The following is a 16,396-nucleotide window of genomic DNA, read 5'->3' as shown; positions in this document are numbered from 1 at the left end:
AACGCTTTCGGGACAGGTCTCGGCGGAGGAGGAGGGAGGGGGGTTTAAATTTTACCGTTTCTCCGAATTGATTGGCTGTCCTGGAAGGGGAGCTGAGCTGCCATTGGGGGGCTCCAAACTCCTCCCTCTGCCGGTGCTGAAGCTCCGCCCCGGGGAGGTTTAGTCACGCGTCTGGCGGCCCCGGCTCTGAGTAGAACCATAGGGGACTTCCGGTTTTTCTCGGGTTTGACCGGAACCCGACCTTTGACCTCTCGACCACCCCTACGGGAAGCCTAGCCCCGTAGTTTAACACCCGAACCACCTTGACCTTTCCAGCAGTTTAATCCATTCATTCCTAGGTTGCAAGGTATATGGAGTTTGTTCTTCCAGTATTCAAAACCCGCGGGCAGAGTTCTTACCAACTGACTTGAGTCAGCCTCCCGGAACCACAGCGATCCTAGCCCAACATACCCTAACTGTTTTACAGATGGGGAAACAGGATCAGCAGGAACAGGTAACTCACTTGCTGCCCAACGTCACGAAACAGTTTATTTCTGGGTCCTGGATCAGTCTTTTGAGTCCTAGTCCACTAGAGGGCTTCCCTCACCGCCGGGAAACAACACTGTGCCTTTTTCCACCCAGAGGAGCCTCGGTCGGTTAAGTCCCTGAGAAGCACAGGTATCCTAGGTATTCTTTGCTTTGAACACAGATAAGGTGTTCAGTTACAGCTCTTCCCTGGGGATCCTTCCCGGAGATAGGAGCAGAGGTCCATTCTCTCTCTTTGGTCCCCAAGAAGACTTTGGAATCCCCACCATTGCCCAAGGACCTTATCATTGCACCAGGAAAGTAGAAGAGCAAAACAAGATGATATATGTGAAAGCACTGGGAAAAGTAGGAAGCAACACTTGTCACTCACTGTGCTGTTTGGTATATCATTTCAGCTCTCTGGTCCTCAGCTTACCCAGCTGTCAAATGATGGAGTCATCTGTGATATGCCAGATTCCTTCCAGCTTCCATAGATATACAGAGGTTTTTAGTTTCACTAAGATGCATTAATTCAACATTTATTGAGCTGTTTATTGGCTCTGTCCGATCCCCCAAAGACACAGTGGCAAATAAGACAGATGCCTAAATTCTTTAGGAAATAAGAGACCACTTTTTAAAGGTAATATTAAGGGGTTTCTCTGGCAGTCCAGTGGTTTAGATTTTCACTTCCACTGAATGGGGCACAGGTTTGATCCGTGGTCAGGGAACTAAGATCCCAAATGCCATGGGGAGCAGCCAAAAAATATTTAAACAAATTTCAAAATAAAGATAATACTGAATAGTGATTAATGGTGTGGGTAAAATGAAAATAGGGAATTTTACAGAGTGTGTGTGGGGAGATCGTTGGTTCTATAGATTGGTGAAGTTGAGAAATCCTCTTTGAGTTCGTGACTTTAGGTTGTACCCTAAATAAGTGAACCCCAGGGGAGAAGATACTTGCAAGTAGAAGAAATAGTGAAAGCAAATCCCCATAAGTAGGGATCAGCTTTGGTTGTTTTAGGAAAGAAAAATACACCCAATGTGGTTGGAATTGAGTATGTCATGGGCAGAATGGATGGGGCTTCCCTGATAGCTCAGTTGGTAAAGAATCCATCTGCAATGCACGATACCCCGATTCGATTCCTGGGTCAGGAAGATCCTCTGGAGAAGGGAAAGGCTACCCAATCCAGTATTCTGGCCTGCAGAATTCCATGGACTGTAGTCCATGGGGTCACAAAGAGTCAGACACAACTGAGCAACTTTTACTTTGGGGGAGAATGGAGGGGATCAGGCTGGGAAAGTAGACAGGGGCTAGACTGAATAGGCCATTGAAGGCTGTGCTGGTTTCTCAGCTGCAGATGCACTCTTCTCTACCCTGCCCAGCAGTATCCATCCTGCAAACTGTATTGCACCTTTGTCAGCTAGTTTTAGGTTCTGTCGATAGGAGAGGAAACTGGAAGGCAGGGGGAGGGACTCACTCATGCATGCCGTTTTACTTGCTATTCCTATCATGGTAAGTAATGACATTTTGCTTCTGACAGGGCATTTGGTTCACTCTCCAGGTTCTTTCCAGAAATAGCCTCAGTGCGCTACCTCAGAAGTGCCAGCAGCAGCCCCTTTTCAGAGTTCTGAGCCCCAGCTTGGCAGGGCCCCTCCCCTGCCAAGGGGAGGCTCTTGAAGGGCCAGCACCAACATTATGGTGCCCCTTTCTCAGAGGCATAACCAGCCCTCCAGGAATCCTCTTCTGATTCTTCTTGCTCTGCTAACCCCAACTGTTCTCTTTGTTCTCCGGCCCTAGAAGTGGGACCTGCTTCCTGCTGTTATGATTAAATTACTTCAATGTTCCCTTTTTGCTTGTTCAATCCTCCGCCACCTGTTTAATGAACTGCCTATTTTAAAGTCTGTTTTCCTGACCAGACCCTGATGGACCCAAAAGCCATTAATAAGGACTGAGATTTTTATTGCAAATCTTATAAGAAACCATTGCATGGTTTTGTGTTTGTTTAATATTTAATTATTTGGCTATGTTGAGTCTTAGTTTCTGCACACAGGATTTTCATTGCATCATGAGGGATCTTTTGTTGCTATGAACTGACTCTCAAGTTGTGGCCCTTGGGCTTAGTTGCTCTGTAACACATGGGATCTTAGTTCCCCGTCAGGGATGTGAACCTGCATCCTCTGCGTTGCAAGGCAGGTTCTTAACTACTGGACCACCAGGGACGTCTCCACTACATGATTTTAAGCCAAGGGTAGATGGATAGATTTGTGAATCTAAACAGTAATTTTGCAAACAATTGCACAAACAGAAGGACTGCAAATAGCTACTTAAGTTACAGTAATCTGCATTGAGACCTGGAATCTTGAAATAACGTGACATGCTTCAGGAATGTCTATTTAATGATCTCCATTTTCCTAAGAGGGCCATCCCATGTGGGTGAAATCACTCCAGTTCTGAGATGATTTTTCCTTACTCTACTGTTATCTTTACATGAATATTTGCTCCAGGCTTTTGCTGTTGTTAAATACTTTAAAAAATTTATGTATTCATTTATTTATTTTTTGGTTGCACTGGGTCTTTGTTGCTGTGCACAGGCTTTCTCTAATTGCAGTGAGCAGGGGCTTCTCTCTAATTGTTTACACGGGCTTCTCATTGTGGTGGCTTCTCTTCTTGCAGAGCACGGGCTCTGGACTCCCAGTCTCAGTAGTTGTGACTCAGGCTTAGTTGCCCCTCGGCATATGGAATCTTCCCAGATCAGGGATCAAACCCATGTACCCTGCATTGGTGGGCAGATTTCAACCACTGGACCACCAGAGAAGTCCTAAATACTTTTTCGTTGGCATGAGTTCTTATAAGGTTCTACCAAATAGGGTACGTGTTCCACAGTCACGGCCACTGTAATGTACTAACTCCCTTCCATTCATCTGTGAGTGCTGGGAAAGATCAAGGGCAGGAGGAGACGGTGGTGACAGAGAATGAGAGGGTTGGATAGCATAACTGAATCAATGGACGTGAGTTTGAGCCAACTCTGGGAGATAGTGAAGGACAGGGAAGCCTGGCATGCTGCAGTTCATGGGGTTGCAGTCAGACATGCCTTAGCGACTGAACAACAAAATATATAATATACATACATTTTCCCATTATATGTTTGTGTATATATGTGTAAATATGTGTGGATATGCACAGATATATAAAATATATAAAATTCCCCATATGTAAATATACACACATATGTTAATATGTACTATATATATTTAGTACATATATATACTTGGAACTCAAGCATGTAAGAGTAAAACAATACTCTCCCTACTTCATAGGTTTATTGATAGTATTAAATGAGAGAGGGGAATTTCTTGGATGTCCAATGGTTAGGACTCCACACTTTCACTGCTAAGAGTGCAGGTTCAGTCCCTGGTTGGGGAATTAAGATCCTGCAAGCTACAGTGAAGCCAAAAATAAAGAAATGACAAAATAAAAATAAAATGTATGGGGATGTAGAAGTTTAGCAATTAACTTCTAAATAAAGTTACAAAATTGCATCTTAATGAGTTGTAATTTGGAGTTACTAACACTTTCTTCCCATTCTTTTCTTTGGTTTTCTAGAAGGGAGACCAAAACTTGAATGAACACAAAAATGGTATTGAGAGTATAGAATGTGGCAAGGGTGTGCTCAGTGCTCAGTCGTGTCTGACTCCTTTGTGAGGAGCCAGGCAGGCTACAGTCCATGGGATTCTCCAGGCAAGGATACTGGAGTGGGTTGCCATTTCCTCCTCCAGGGGATCTTCCCCAGCCAGGGATTGAACCCGAGTCTCTGTGGCTCCTGCATTGGCAGGCTGATTTCTTTACCGCTAGGCCACCTGGGGAGCCCAAAATCTGGCATAGGATGAGAAATAGCCAATGGTGTAAAAAATTTGGCATAGGATGAAAAATAGCGAATGGCTTTTATGTTTGATGAGCCTTTTTTTTTTTATGTTATAAATAAATAGGTCTATTTTTTCTCCCTGTATCTTTTTAAATTATTAAATTTTTTTTTTTTGCCACCACTGCATGCCATGTAGGATCTTAGTTCCTCAACCAGGGATTGAACCAGCACCTCCTGAAGTGGAAGTGCAGAGTCTTACCCACTGGACAGCCAGGAAAGTCCGCTCCCCTGCCCACTGCCCTCCCCTTCTCCTGGTCCCCCCTTCCCCACTGCCACATCTGTCTTTAAGAAAAGGTATTACAAGCTAGTTGTTCAGTTGATTGGGAATTCCTTAGTTATAAAAATCATAATTTTATTGAAAAAACACATGGAAAATTATGCATTTATGAGCAAGGGTAGTTTTTTGTTTGTTTTGAAAGTCAGTTTAGAGATGGTTTAGCAGCATAGCTCAGGCTGTTCAATTTAGAATGGGATTTTTCTCACATTTTTTTCTGTGTGGGCTTTTTTTTTTCCCAGACCTTTAATTTTATTTATTTATTTATTTATTTATTTTCAGACAGACCTTTTAATTTGTGAGCTTGAAGAGATGAATGAACTTTTTGAGTCTTTTTTTTCAGGAAACAAATATTAATCTTTTTAAAAATATATATATTTGGCTGCATTGGGTCCTATTTGCAGTACCCGGGTTTTCTCTAGTAGCCCCTTGGCATGTGGGAATCTCAGTTCCCACACTGACCAGGGATCGAACCCCTACCCCTTACATTGGAAGGCGGATTCTTAACCACTAGACCCCCAGGGAATTCCTGTGAGACTTGTTCGAAATAGTTGCATTAGTTTGCTAGGACTGTTGTTAACAAAGCCCTACAAGCTAAGCAACTTGAATAACAAAAATGTATCACCTCATGGTTCTAGAGGCTGGAAGTCCAAAACCAAGGTCCTGGAAGGGTTGGTTCCTTCTGAGGAACTGTTAGGAAGATTCTCTTCCATGTCTTTCTCCTAACTCCTGGAGGTAGGCTGGCTTTCTTGATTTGTTGAAGCATCACCCCGACCTCTGGCTTCATTTTCACATGGTGTTCTCCTCTTCTGCACGTCTATCTCCAAATTTCCCTTTATAAGGACACAGTCTTGTTGGATTAGCGCCCACCTCAAGGATCTCATTTTAACTTGATTAGATCTGTAAAGACCCTATCTCCAAATAAGGTCACATTCTGAGATTTATGTCAGGTCTCCAACATATGAATTCGGGGAGGACACAGTTCAACCCATAACTCTTAATATCCCATAGTATGCTTTTAAATTAATAACTTAAATATGGTATTTTTTAAGGGAAAGTTTATAAAAATGAATAGCAGAGCATTCATTATAAATACATTAAATGCATAGGGTGAAAATGCAAACAGAAACTCTCCCTGGAATTCCCTGGTGGTTCAGTGGTTAGGATTCTCACTGCCGAGGGCGTAGGTCAGATCCCTGGTCTGGTAACTAGATCACACATGCCGCAACTAAGACCCAGTATAGCCAAATAAATAAAAATAAATAGAAAATAAAAACCAAGTGGTCTTCCTGGTAATTTCAAAATTTTCAAAAAATTGTAAAAAATAAAAAAGTAAAGGGTTGAAACAAAGTTAAAAAATAAAGGAGGGGCCCCATGTTGCGGATACCAAACTCCTAGGAAGGGGGTTCTGAGCTGGTGTCTCTGAGCTTAGAGAGTGACCTTGTGGATGCTCTTACTGGTCCTCCTGTCTGGGAGGAGAGTTTGGTGTGATGAGGCCAGCTCTACCAGTAAAGTGTGGGGAAAAACTGCAAAATGGATACAGCTGCTGCTGTAGGAAGGAAAGGCATGTGCCAGGGTGAAGAGGTGTTGCTGGGAGGAAGTTCACAGGACACTTTTTCCTCCTCCAGCCTGGCAGCCTCCCTCCTGCCTTGCAGAGAGTAACATTGAAACAGCTGGCAAAGCAGCAGTGTAGTTTTGCAGTGCATCACAAAGGAGAGCACAGATGCTCGAGTTTGGAGCTGAGAAACAGTTTTTTTTTTTTTTTTTTAATGAATTTGACTGCACCAGGTCTTAGTTGAGGCACTCAGGATCTTCGTTGGCAGCATGCAGGATCTTTACTTACGGCATGAGAACTCTTAGTTGTGGCATGTGGGATTTAGTTCCCTGGTCAAAGACTGAACCCAGGCCCCCTACAGTGGGAATATGGAGTCTTAGCCACTGGACCACCAGCAAAGTTCAGAAAAGCCATGTCTTAATAACTGATGCACTTGCTTTGTTAGTGAAGGTTCTCCCCTATCTTAATAACTGTTGAACTTGCTTTGTTACTGTCTGTTCTCTCTGCTTCAGTCCTGTTACAGAAACATGTTTCCTCTTCTTGAAGTTCCCTGTTCACTTCTACAAGTTAATACCTACTTTTCAACTCTTAAGGAGGTTGTCACTCTCTCAAGGAAGCCTTCTTTGATTTCCCTGATGAGATCAAATTACTCTAATAGGTTCTGTTAGCTTTTATGTTGCATTGTCACAGTTACAAGTTTACTTTTTTTTTTTTACAAGTTTACATTTTTTTGTATAATTTGAGGATTAAGGCCTACTACTCTATAAGGGACATCCCCCCTTCCCCTCTCCTTGATTTGTTTTTCTTAAACTTGTGTCCCTAACACAATATCTCTAACATATCTGACTCAATAAATATTTTTTGAATGAAATGAGAAGTACAGTGTAAATATAAATAGCCACAGGGGAAAAGAATGGACACCATGCCTGAATAGGGAATTTTTCTGAATTATCTACTTCTAGCAGTATCTCTATTCTGGGTGTTTCCAGTAAGTTTTCCTTCTGCCTCTGACCCTCAGTATCTCAGTTTCTATCCCCTGATACAACCACTACTTGTGTTGTCATTCTGAGATGCCCTGAGTGTACATTCAAGCAAAATATATTATGTATTCTCATAGACAGAAGTGCTTCATTGTTTTTAATAACTGTTTCACTGTAGCAAAGTACCATAGTTTAGTCAGTTCATCTTTTCTTCAAAGACATTAAGGTTGTTTCCATCTTTTGCTTCTACAAATTGCTACTGCCATGAATAACTTTGTGCATAACATTTTTGTGCATATGTGCAGTTGTATAGATATGCCCCGAAACTCCATCTTTTACTTTGGTTCAGGGTAAAGAGATGATGCAGAGATGGCAGCAAGGATCTGGCTTTTTTTTTGCATGAGCAACGCTGCATGGGGTATCTTAGTTCCCCAATCAGTGACTGAACCCTCGACCCATGCACTGGAAGCACCGCATCTTAACTGCTGGGCTGCTAGGGAATCTGGCTTAGATGCTCAGGAAGTACCAAAAAAAAGGTGGATCTAGGACTCATCTATAGTCCCAGTGTTCAGCTAGAGTTTGGGGGCCACTTGGAAACTGAATTGCTCCAACCAAGCTTCAAAGACAGTGATGCATTAACTACATTGTCTTAGATTTCTTTGCTGCATTCTTTCATAATATGACAATTGCTTGTTTGCTGTCAACTATACTAGATCATAAACCAGTCTACTGGAAAGTAATGAACAAGACAGATGAATGACCTTGCTTTCCAATGGTTTTTTTTTTTTTTGGCCTCTTGCTGTGGGGCAAGTGGGATCTTAGTTCTCCCCATGAGGGGTCCAACCTGAGCCCCTGCATTGGAAGGGCAGAGTCTTACCTGCTGGATCGCCAGGGAAGTTCCTCCAAAGCATTGTTCTTATGGAACTATTTTTATTATTTTTATCTTTATAGGGGGGTGTGTGTGTGTGTGTGTGTGTGTATGCAGTAAATGAAATAACAGAAGTGATTAGCAAAGTAATTAACCTGCAATTTAAAATGCCTGGACTTCCCTGGTGGCTCAGACAGTAAAGAATCTGCCTGCAATGCAGAGACCTGGCTTCAATCCCTGGGTCTGGAAGGTCTCCTGAAGAAGGGACCGACTACCCAATCCAGTATTCTTGCCTGGAGAATTTCATGAACAGAGGAGCCTGGCAGGCTACATTCCATGGGGTCGCAAAGGGTCGGACACTACTGAGCCACTAACACAGTTTAAAATATTTATTTATACGTACACATATATAATACATATGAATTGGTGCTTTTGAACTGTGGTGTTGGAGAAGACTCTTGAGAGTCCCTTGGACTGCAAGGAGATCAAACTAGTCCATACTAAAGGAAATCACTCCGGAATATTCACTGAAGGACTGACGCTGAAGCTCCAATACTCCAATACTTTGGCCACCTGATGTGACGAACTAACTCATTAGAAAAGACCCTGATGCTGGGAAAGATTGAAGGCAGGAGGAGAAGGGGACGGACGACAGAGGATGAGATGGTTGGATGGCATCACTGACTTGATGGACAAGAGTTTGAGCAAGCTCCGGGAGTTGGTGATGGACAGGGAAGCCTGGCCTGTGCTATAGTCCCCGGGGTTGCAAAGAGTTGGACACGACTGAGTAACTGAACTGAACAATACATATTTATGTATATAGACACTACGTTGGAAGACTCAATTATTCTTGCCGTAATTTCCCCCCCTACTCTCCTAGCCCCATACTGTGTCTAGAAGAGCTGACACTTTTACCTCCAAGTTAACCAAACCACTAAATTTGCTTTGAGCACAAGGCGAGTTCGACGCGCCACCGGTAGAGGGCAAGAGTCACCCAGCGTGCCCATTACCTAAGCAACCGATTCAAACAGCATTCTCAGGATGACTTTACAAAAGAGTTACCAAGTTAATTTGTTTATTCTGGGTCAGGTCATTTAGTAGTAGTACCAATAACAATAACGGAGAATACAAAAATAAGGAAGAGGCAGGAGGTAGCAACAGACCTGCAGCAATCATTAATTGAGAGCAACAGGTTAGTGGATGTGCGCGAGAAAAAGAGAAAGAGGGTCTAACCGCGCTCTCACTCCTTAGGATCTGACTATGGTAACAGACTAGCCGAGGGGCGCCAGTTACATGCGGTTTCACATTGAATAAAGTGCTTTGAGCAAGCCTAAGAAGCAATAAGTAGGCGAATATTTTTTTCTAGAATTCATTAAGGTAACAAGCGTTTCAAAGTGACAGAGACGCTACTAGGTAACTTCCTGGGCCAAAGCCACACACCGAAAACGTTTTCAAAACAGCTTCAGGCCCCTCCTAGCCCGACTTTGAAAGCAGGTGTGGCACGCATGCGCCCGGCCCACCAGCTGACCTCCTCGTGGCAAGTCAAAGCACCGACCTTCTTCCCGACAACCCGCGGGGGAGAAAGGGAGGAGGAACGGAACTCTCGCGAGGTCTTTCGAGCGCCGGCGGAAGCAGTAGACACGTGACTCTCTTAGGCGGCCTTCGCCTTCCCCCCTCCCCCTTCTCGGAAACCCGGCCCCCTCACCCCTCGCCCACCCGGGAGCCGCGGTAATGGACCGTTTGGGTTCCGGAATTCCCTTGGATCCAACCACTGGTACCCTGTCGGCGAGAGCGACGGAGTTCGTGCTTGGCGGCGAAGGCAGGGGGCGGTCATGGGGGGGTGGAAATCATCTTCCTTCACCTAGGAGGGAGGCGGGGCGGAGAGGAGCGCTAGGGAGTGGGGTGTTGGGGGCGGGGAGGGAGGAAGTCACGTGGGTCGCGCGGCGCGCGCTGCGTGCGCGCGGCGCCTCATCCGTCGCCCCACCCCCTCCCCGTGGGGCGGGGGGTTGGGGGGAGGGGCGTCAAGATGGCGGCGGGGAGGTAGGCAGAGCCGGACGCCGCTGCTGCCGCCGCCACCGCCGCCTCCGCTCCCGTCGCCTCTGGTTCTTCAAGCTCTCGTCACCTGAGAGAAGCTGTTCCGGTGTCGGATCCGGCGGGGAAAGTAAGTCCACCCCTTATCCCTTTTCTGCCTCCACACTCCTTCTCCCGGACAGCCTCCCACTCACACCCTCCTCAGGGGGCCGTGCGGGGCCGGGCTGGGGGGGGGGGCCGCCACCTCTCCCTGGCTTGGGGCCTCCCTCGCCGCCCCCTCCGCTGCGCGCCCCGGAGTCTTTGGGGGCACAGTCCCGGCGGCGGCCCCGCCGCGCTCGCTTCCTCCGCCCGTCAGCGCCGGGCCCTGCGGTCGCCGCGCGTGGGGCTCTCGGGCCCCGAGGGCCCCGCTGTCCCGGGTTGGAGGCACCTGGTTTTAGCGAGGAGTCATCGTCTGCGGACGCCGGCTCCGGCTCTGCTTGGTTCGCCGCCTTTGGTTCCGCGGCTGGACCAGAGGGCTGTGAGGTCCCGGGACCCGCAGGAAAGTGAGCTCCGCAATCCTTCAGAAGTCCTCGTATCCAAGGATTGCTCCGGTTTAGGGCGATTGCGGGGAGCGACGGGACACCGCACCTACAATTTGCTGGTCACCTCGCTGTCGGGGTGGTGGGGACGGTACGTGGGACACGTGGGGCCACCTTCACGCTTCACCCAGTGATGAGGTTAATTTTGCCCCAAGCTCGCTCGCCCGCCTCCTAAACACTAAGCAGGCATCTCTGTGGAGGGTCAAGTTGGTTGGGGATTTGCTTACTTTGAGAGTGTTTGGCGTAACGAGCATCTAAAGTTCCCCAAACCGGTATATGCTGGTGGTTTCCCAGAAGTGGTTTGAAGTCGGTTTAACCGCTGAGGAGGTTTGGATGTTCCTGAACCCTTGTGATTGTTTCTTTCCTGACCCTGGCATCCAGCTCCTCCCCTTTCCACCCCGGCTTTGTGCTTCTGTTTGGTTAATGTTTGCGGACCACTAACTTGATCCTCGCACAGAGAAGCTCTTTTTTATGTGCGTGCTCGGTTTACTGTGGGAGGCTTTTGTTTTGGGGAGTCGCTGGTTGAGAAACGTGGGAAAAGAACGGGAGAGAAAATGAGAGTCAAAGAAAGCAACGTTTTTATCCATTGAATTGCGCAGCCAATTGTAACTGCACCCGGAAGTTTGTACTGAACACGTGTTGATGGGAGAAGGTTAAAAGCTGGGTTCCCTTTGACCTTTGAAAGTTGGTTATTAGCAGTTTGTTAAGTTAAATATTTCATATTCTCAATGTAACCAGAATTAGAGACGGAATAGGGTTCTAAAGTGTCGGCCAAGGAGGGCCCAGAAAGCTGTCAAACCCTTAGTTGCTATATCGCCATTCCTCGTAAGAGTTGCAGTCACTTAAACCAGCTAACAGTGCGAAGGGATCCCATATTTTCCCGGTTATTTACGGCGGTCAGAACTGATTTTTGTAAGCAATGGGGAAAGCCTTCATCACTGCACAAAAGATAGTTTGTACAGAATGTCTAGGGTAAAATGTAGAATTTACTGCTAGTAGGATATTAGTTTTGCTATCAAGGGGACATTTTATTTTCATGTTGAAAGAAGTTGTTTCCAGTTTTTACCTTACCAGAGAAGACATCTTTACTGTTTTCCTCTGGCTTCTGCTTTTTGTCTCCCAGTCTAACTCTGTTTCCAGTCTAAATTTATTCCTTACAGTTCTTCAGAAATTTAAATAAATTTTACTTCAGTTTCTGGATAAGTGTTAAAAAGGGAGGCTTAGTGAGTGACTTATAGTCGATAAATGCATTCATCCGGTCATTCGTCCATTGAATGCTTTTGTGTTTCAGACAGTTTTACAGGTTTTAAGGGCGTTACTGAGATTACCATTTTAAAATGTGCACTATGGAGATTTTTAAAGTCGTGTCCCGCCCCCCCCCCCCATGCCGCGAAGACTTTAGGTACAGATAACATTTTGTCCTTTCTTAGTCTCTAAATTGAGCTTTGATTTGAGATTTGCTGACCTGCCTGTGAAGTAAGAAAGCAGGCAGGTCTGAGGGCTGGTCTTCACAAGTTGCCTGACTTTTCATGAGGCTCTGGGGTTTTCGAAAATTGGAGTAAAGAAAGATACTTTCTGAGAGGAATTGTTTTCCATTAAATACCCAATTAATAACTAAAATGATGTAATCCTTCAGTTTTTGCAGTTGTCTTTTTTTATGCTAATTGACAGATCCACTTTGATGTGGCTGAACTGAGTATTAAGGACAGCCTTGGGATACCACTGAAATTTTCTGTAGAGGGAAAGGGTAGGCTCTTGAAGAGCAGGAACTCTCTCTTATGAACAAAAATATATATATGGTACAAAATCCATCAAATTAATATGCTTGTTTACTTCTTAGGAGATAGTATGTAGCACAGAGCAGTGATTTTCAAACCTTTTCACTGTATTCCATAGTAAGAAATGTGTTTTATATTGTGAACTAGCACATTAATACATGTGTAGAACTGAGTTTTGTATAATAATGTTTACCTTTTACTGTGTGCTGCACTAATTCTGTTCTGTATTTAACATATTTGAATAGTCTGTATTTGAAACATTTTAAAAATACTGGTCATAACGTAAATTATTTGACAATACATTGTGTTGTGACTGGCAGTTTGAAACATACTGGTATGGGATTCAAAACACAGAATCTGGGTGATGTGATATCAGCCATCCTAGGTTTGTAATTCTGCTCCAAGCTTGCTTTGTTGTTAACTTGTTACAGTTTATCTCTCTAGGCCTCAGTATCTCATCTCCAACAAGGGGATAACAGGTAATTTTTACTCATGGATTATTTTGAGAGTTAAGAGAAAAAAGTCCAACCATACAGTGAATATTGGGAAGACTAGCCATCAGAGTTTCATGTTGTGATCGAGAATATAGTTTCACCCTCCTCCCCCATTCTTTCTCATGGTGCTTTTTCAAAGCATTTTTGGAGCTTGTATATAATCTGCACATTCCTCTGTGATTCCATTCTTTCTATAGGTTTTGCAGTGAGAGTGAAGGGGGGGCATGTCACTGAGTGATTGCTGCCCGGGGAAGTAGGTGTTAAAAGGTACAGAGTGTGTCCTTTTAGGTGAAGGAAGTTCTGTTTAGCAAACCTGTTTATACCTACCTTCCCTTCTGCCTAATATTCTTAAGGAACCAGTACCCAGGAGACCGTGAATACTTGCTGATGGACTTAGCAGTTAAATTCAAAGTGGATCATTACCCTTCAGATTCTCAAGCTAAATGTCAGTCATCGGACATCCCGGCTGCATAAAAACAAAAGTTGGGTCAAAAATCAGACATGCTTAGCATTACTAAATAATGAGAAAAATCCTTTTCAGGCAGAGAGACTTTTTTTTGAGGATAGTTGCTTTACAGTATTGTGTGGACCTTTGCCATAGATCCATGGGGTCACAAAAGAGACAAAACTGAGCAACAAACACGCTGCCATATAGCAACATGAATCAGCCACAAGTATAGGTATGTCCCCTCCCTAAGATAATTTTATTTTAAGATACTTCTTAAAAATGATATGTGTACACATTTGAAGATGTCTGCCAGTTTCCTCTAGATATGCTGGTTAACTGGACAAATTGAAAGTATGACCTGAGTGAAAGAGAGCTAGTATTTTATAGAGCTAGTATGGAAGTTAATTATTGAATTAAGTTGCCAACAGGTAAAGTTTATATTCTGGAAATAAGGTGTTGCATCAGCAATTTGAAGAAAAACATTTTTTTTGAACTTTGTAGTAATGTTTATCAGTATGATAGTTAATAGCTAGTAGCTAGTATTTATCCCAAGTGGTATAGCGTTTAATCAACACAGCAATCCTATAAAGTAGATTCTCTTTTTATTCTCATGTGAAGATGAGAAAACTGAGTCAGGTTATTACTTGACTGTCTTATACTACTAGCAGTATTCAAAACCGTGTGTTCTGTTTGACTCCCACTTCAACCTCTGTGGTGTGCTGTTGCCACTGCAGATTATCCCTTGTCTTCCCAGAGCTATAAAGATCTGCTTTGGTCTCAACAAGAGGAACCTTGTCTGTTGATAGGTTTCAGTGTTGGTATTCTCGGTGGGAACTGTATCCTTTCATTTTTCTGATTGGCTGCTGTTTCTCAGGATTCTTTTCCTGCCAAGGATATTTCTTAGTTTCTCTTTACTACCGTGTTATTTATTATTTGTTATTTATCATGGATACTTTGATAGATGTACTGTTTGAACAGGTGATATTTTCGAAAGTATTTGTGATAAAAATAGAACCTTTTTGTTGTTCATTGTTTGAAATAGAATCACTCTATGGTTATTAACTTTTAGGTTTGTTAGGTTCAGTTCAGTCACTCAGTCGTGTCCGACTCTTTGTGACCCCATGGCCTGTAGCATGCCAGGCCTCCCTGTCCATCACCAACTCCCAAAGTTTACTGAAACTCATGTCCATTGAGTCGGTGATGCCATCCAACCATCTCATCCCCTGTCATCCCCTTCTCCTCCCGCTTTCAGTCTTTCCCAGCGTCAGGGTCTTTTCAAATGAATCAATTCTTTGCATCAGGTGGCCAAAGTATTTGTTAGGTTAAATGTCACCTGAGGTCTGTGAAATCTTTGTAGACACACTGTAACAGTTCTTTTGCACATTACAGTATTTGCGTTTACATTATATACTTTCAAAATGAAATGTTGTTTTCTCTCTCAGGAATACATCTTACTTGTTTGTAAAATGTGGAGAAGGTTGCAAAATACAACCTTTTAGGGGCTCTGTTAGCTTGAGCACTGAAATTCTGTGAGTCTGTAATAGTTTCAGAATAGGAATATGATTAAATATTAGGGGTTTTTGCTTAATGAAGTTAAACACTGGCATAGATGTTTCCTCTATATCCCCTTCCCCACTTCTTATTGCAAAAAAAAGTACAAATAGGAAATTTATGCCCAATTGGCTTGAGAGAAAGGCTCTAGATGTTATTTGTGTATAAGATGTGTATAAAATTAAAATCTTTTTCACTAATAGCTTGTGAAAGACAATGTGTCTTATGGTGTTGTCACTACTTGGTCACTACTCAGATCAGAGGGTCTCAAATTGTGATTCCTATGAACTTTGAAGAGATCACTGATAATGTTACTTATAACTGTTGCTGTTATCTATTGTGTGAATGCCAACAAGTTTGTTCCCCAAATTCCTCTCTTCCATAATATTTTTGTACTTTTAATGATAGTTCAGAAAATATATTTCAAAAAGCTCATGAATTCAGTAACACTTAAATGATTTTTTGTTGAAATAAATTTTAATGATGTTTGTGTACTTTTGAGTATAATTAGTTAGGTCATTGGTCCTAGTGAAGTATTTTACAGAATGAAAATGTATTTTTTTAAGCATTGATTTAGCACTGTTGGTACATGTGTACTGTATATTAGAATAGTAATTTATAAAGTATGACCAACTATTATATATTACTTCCTTATTAGAATAGTTTGTCAATTTTATATTAAATCCATGTTGGGACATTTCTCCTACTTGTCTCCTCTGTCATCTGGTTCTTTCATACTATTCCCATCTTGCTGTGTAATACTAACACTCCCCATTCCAGTTCAGACAGGCATTTATTCTGAAGTTAAGTATTGAAACTTCATACCAACATTGACTTCTTTATCTACTGATTGGAAAGAGATGGCATTACTTTGGCAGTTTGAGAAGTCTAGATTTAGGTGTGACCTTGGGTGGGTAATTTAAGCTTTTTGAGCCTCAGTTTCACGTCTAGGATTGTAGTACCTATCTTGCTAAGGGTTGTCATGGACTAGTGATGTACATGAAGAGCTAAACACACTGCAAGGCTTGTGGAAAAAAGTGAAAGTCACTCAGTTGTGTCTTTCTCTCTGCGACCCCCTGGACTATACAGTCCATGGAATTCTCCAGGCCAGAATACTGGAGGGGTAGTGTTTACTTTCTCCAAGGTAGCTTCCCAACCCAGGGATCGAACCCAGATCTCCCACATTACAGGTGGGTTCTTCACCAGCTGAGCCATCAGGGAAGCCCAAGAATACTGGAGTGGGTGGCCGATCCCTTCTCCAGCAGATCTTCCCAACCCAGGAATTGAACCGGAGCCTCCTGCATTGCAGGCTGATTCTTTATCAACTGAACTTTCAGGGAAGCTCAAAAGAAACTTAATCACTGTTAGTTCCCCTTCCTCCTGCCTGCTCAAAATGCTTTCTTCCTTAAACT

At 43.5% G+C, this 16,396-nt stretch overlaps 1 protein-coding gene and 1 long non-coding RNA gene across 5 annotated transcripts in view; both read left to right on the top strand.

Moving 5' to 3' along the window:
* Positions 1–265: 265 nt before the first annotated feature.
* LOC122424410 lies at positions 266–1,040 on the top strand. The gene is made up of 2 exons (XR_006264408.1): positions 266–493; positions 921–1,040. It is a non-coding gene; the product is annotated as an uncharacterized LOC122424410 (long non-coding RNA).
* An 8,406-nt stretch (positions 1,041–9,446) lies between these two features.
* The window catches only part of SBNO1 (strawberry notch homolog 1), a 56,555-nt gene continuing 49,605 nt past the window's right edge, over positions 9,447–16,396 (top strand). For 3 of the 4 annotated variants that reach the window (XM_043442102.1, XM_043442105.1, XM_043442085.1), the window contains exon 1: positions 9,447–10,265. The gene's annotated coding sequence lies outside the window, so the exon portion shown is untranslated. Of the gene's footprint in view, positions 10,266–10,606; positions 10,805–16,396 lie in introns of those variants that run through there. The other variant, XM_043442095.1, reaches the window with a different exon arrangement.

The sequence above is a fragment of the Cervus canadensis genome, chromosome 1, assembly GCF_019320065.1.
Source record: "Cervus canadensis isolate Bull #8, Minnesota chromosome 1, ASM1932006v1, whole genome shotgun sequence".
NCBI lineage: Eukaryota > Metazoa > Chordata > Mammalia > Artiodactyla > Cervidae > Cervus > Cervus canadensis.
The sequence above is the reverse complement of the archived record's forward strand: the minus strand, read 5'-3'. Positions and strand labels throughout refer to the sequence as shown.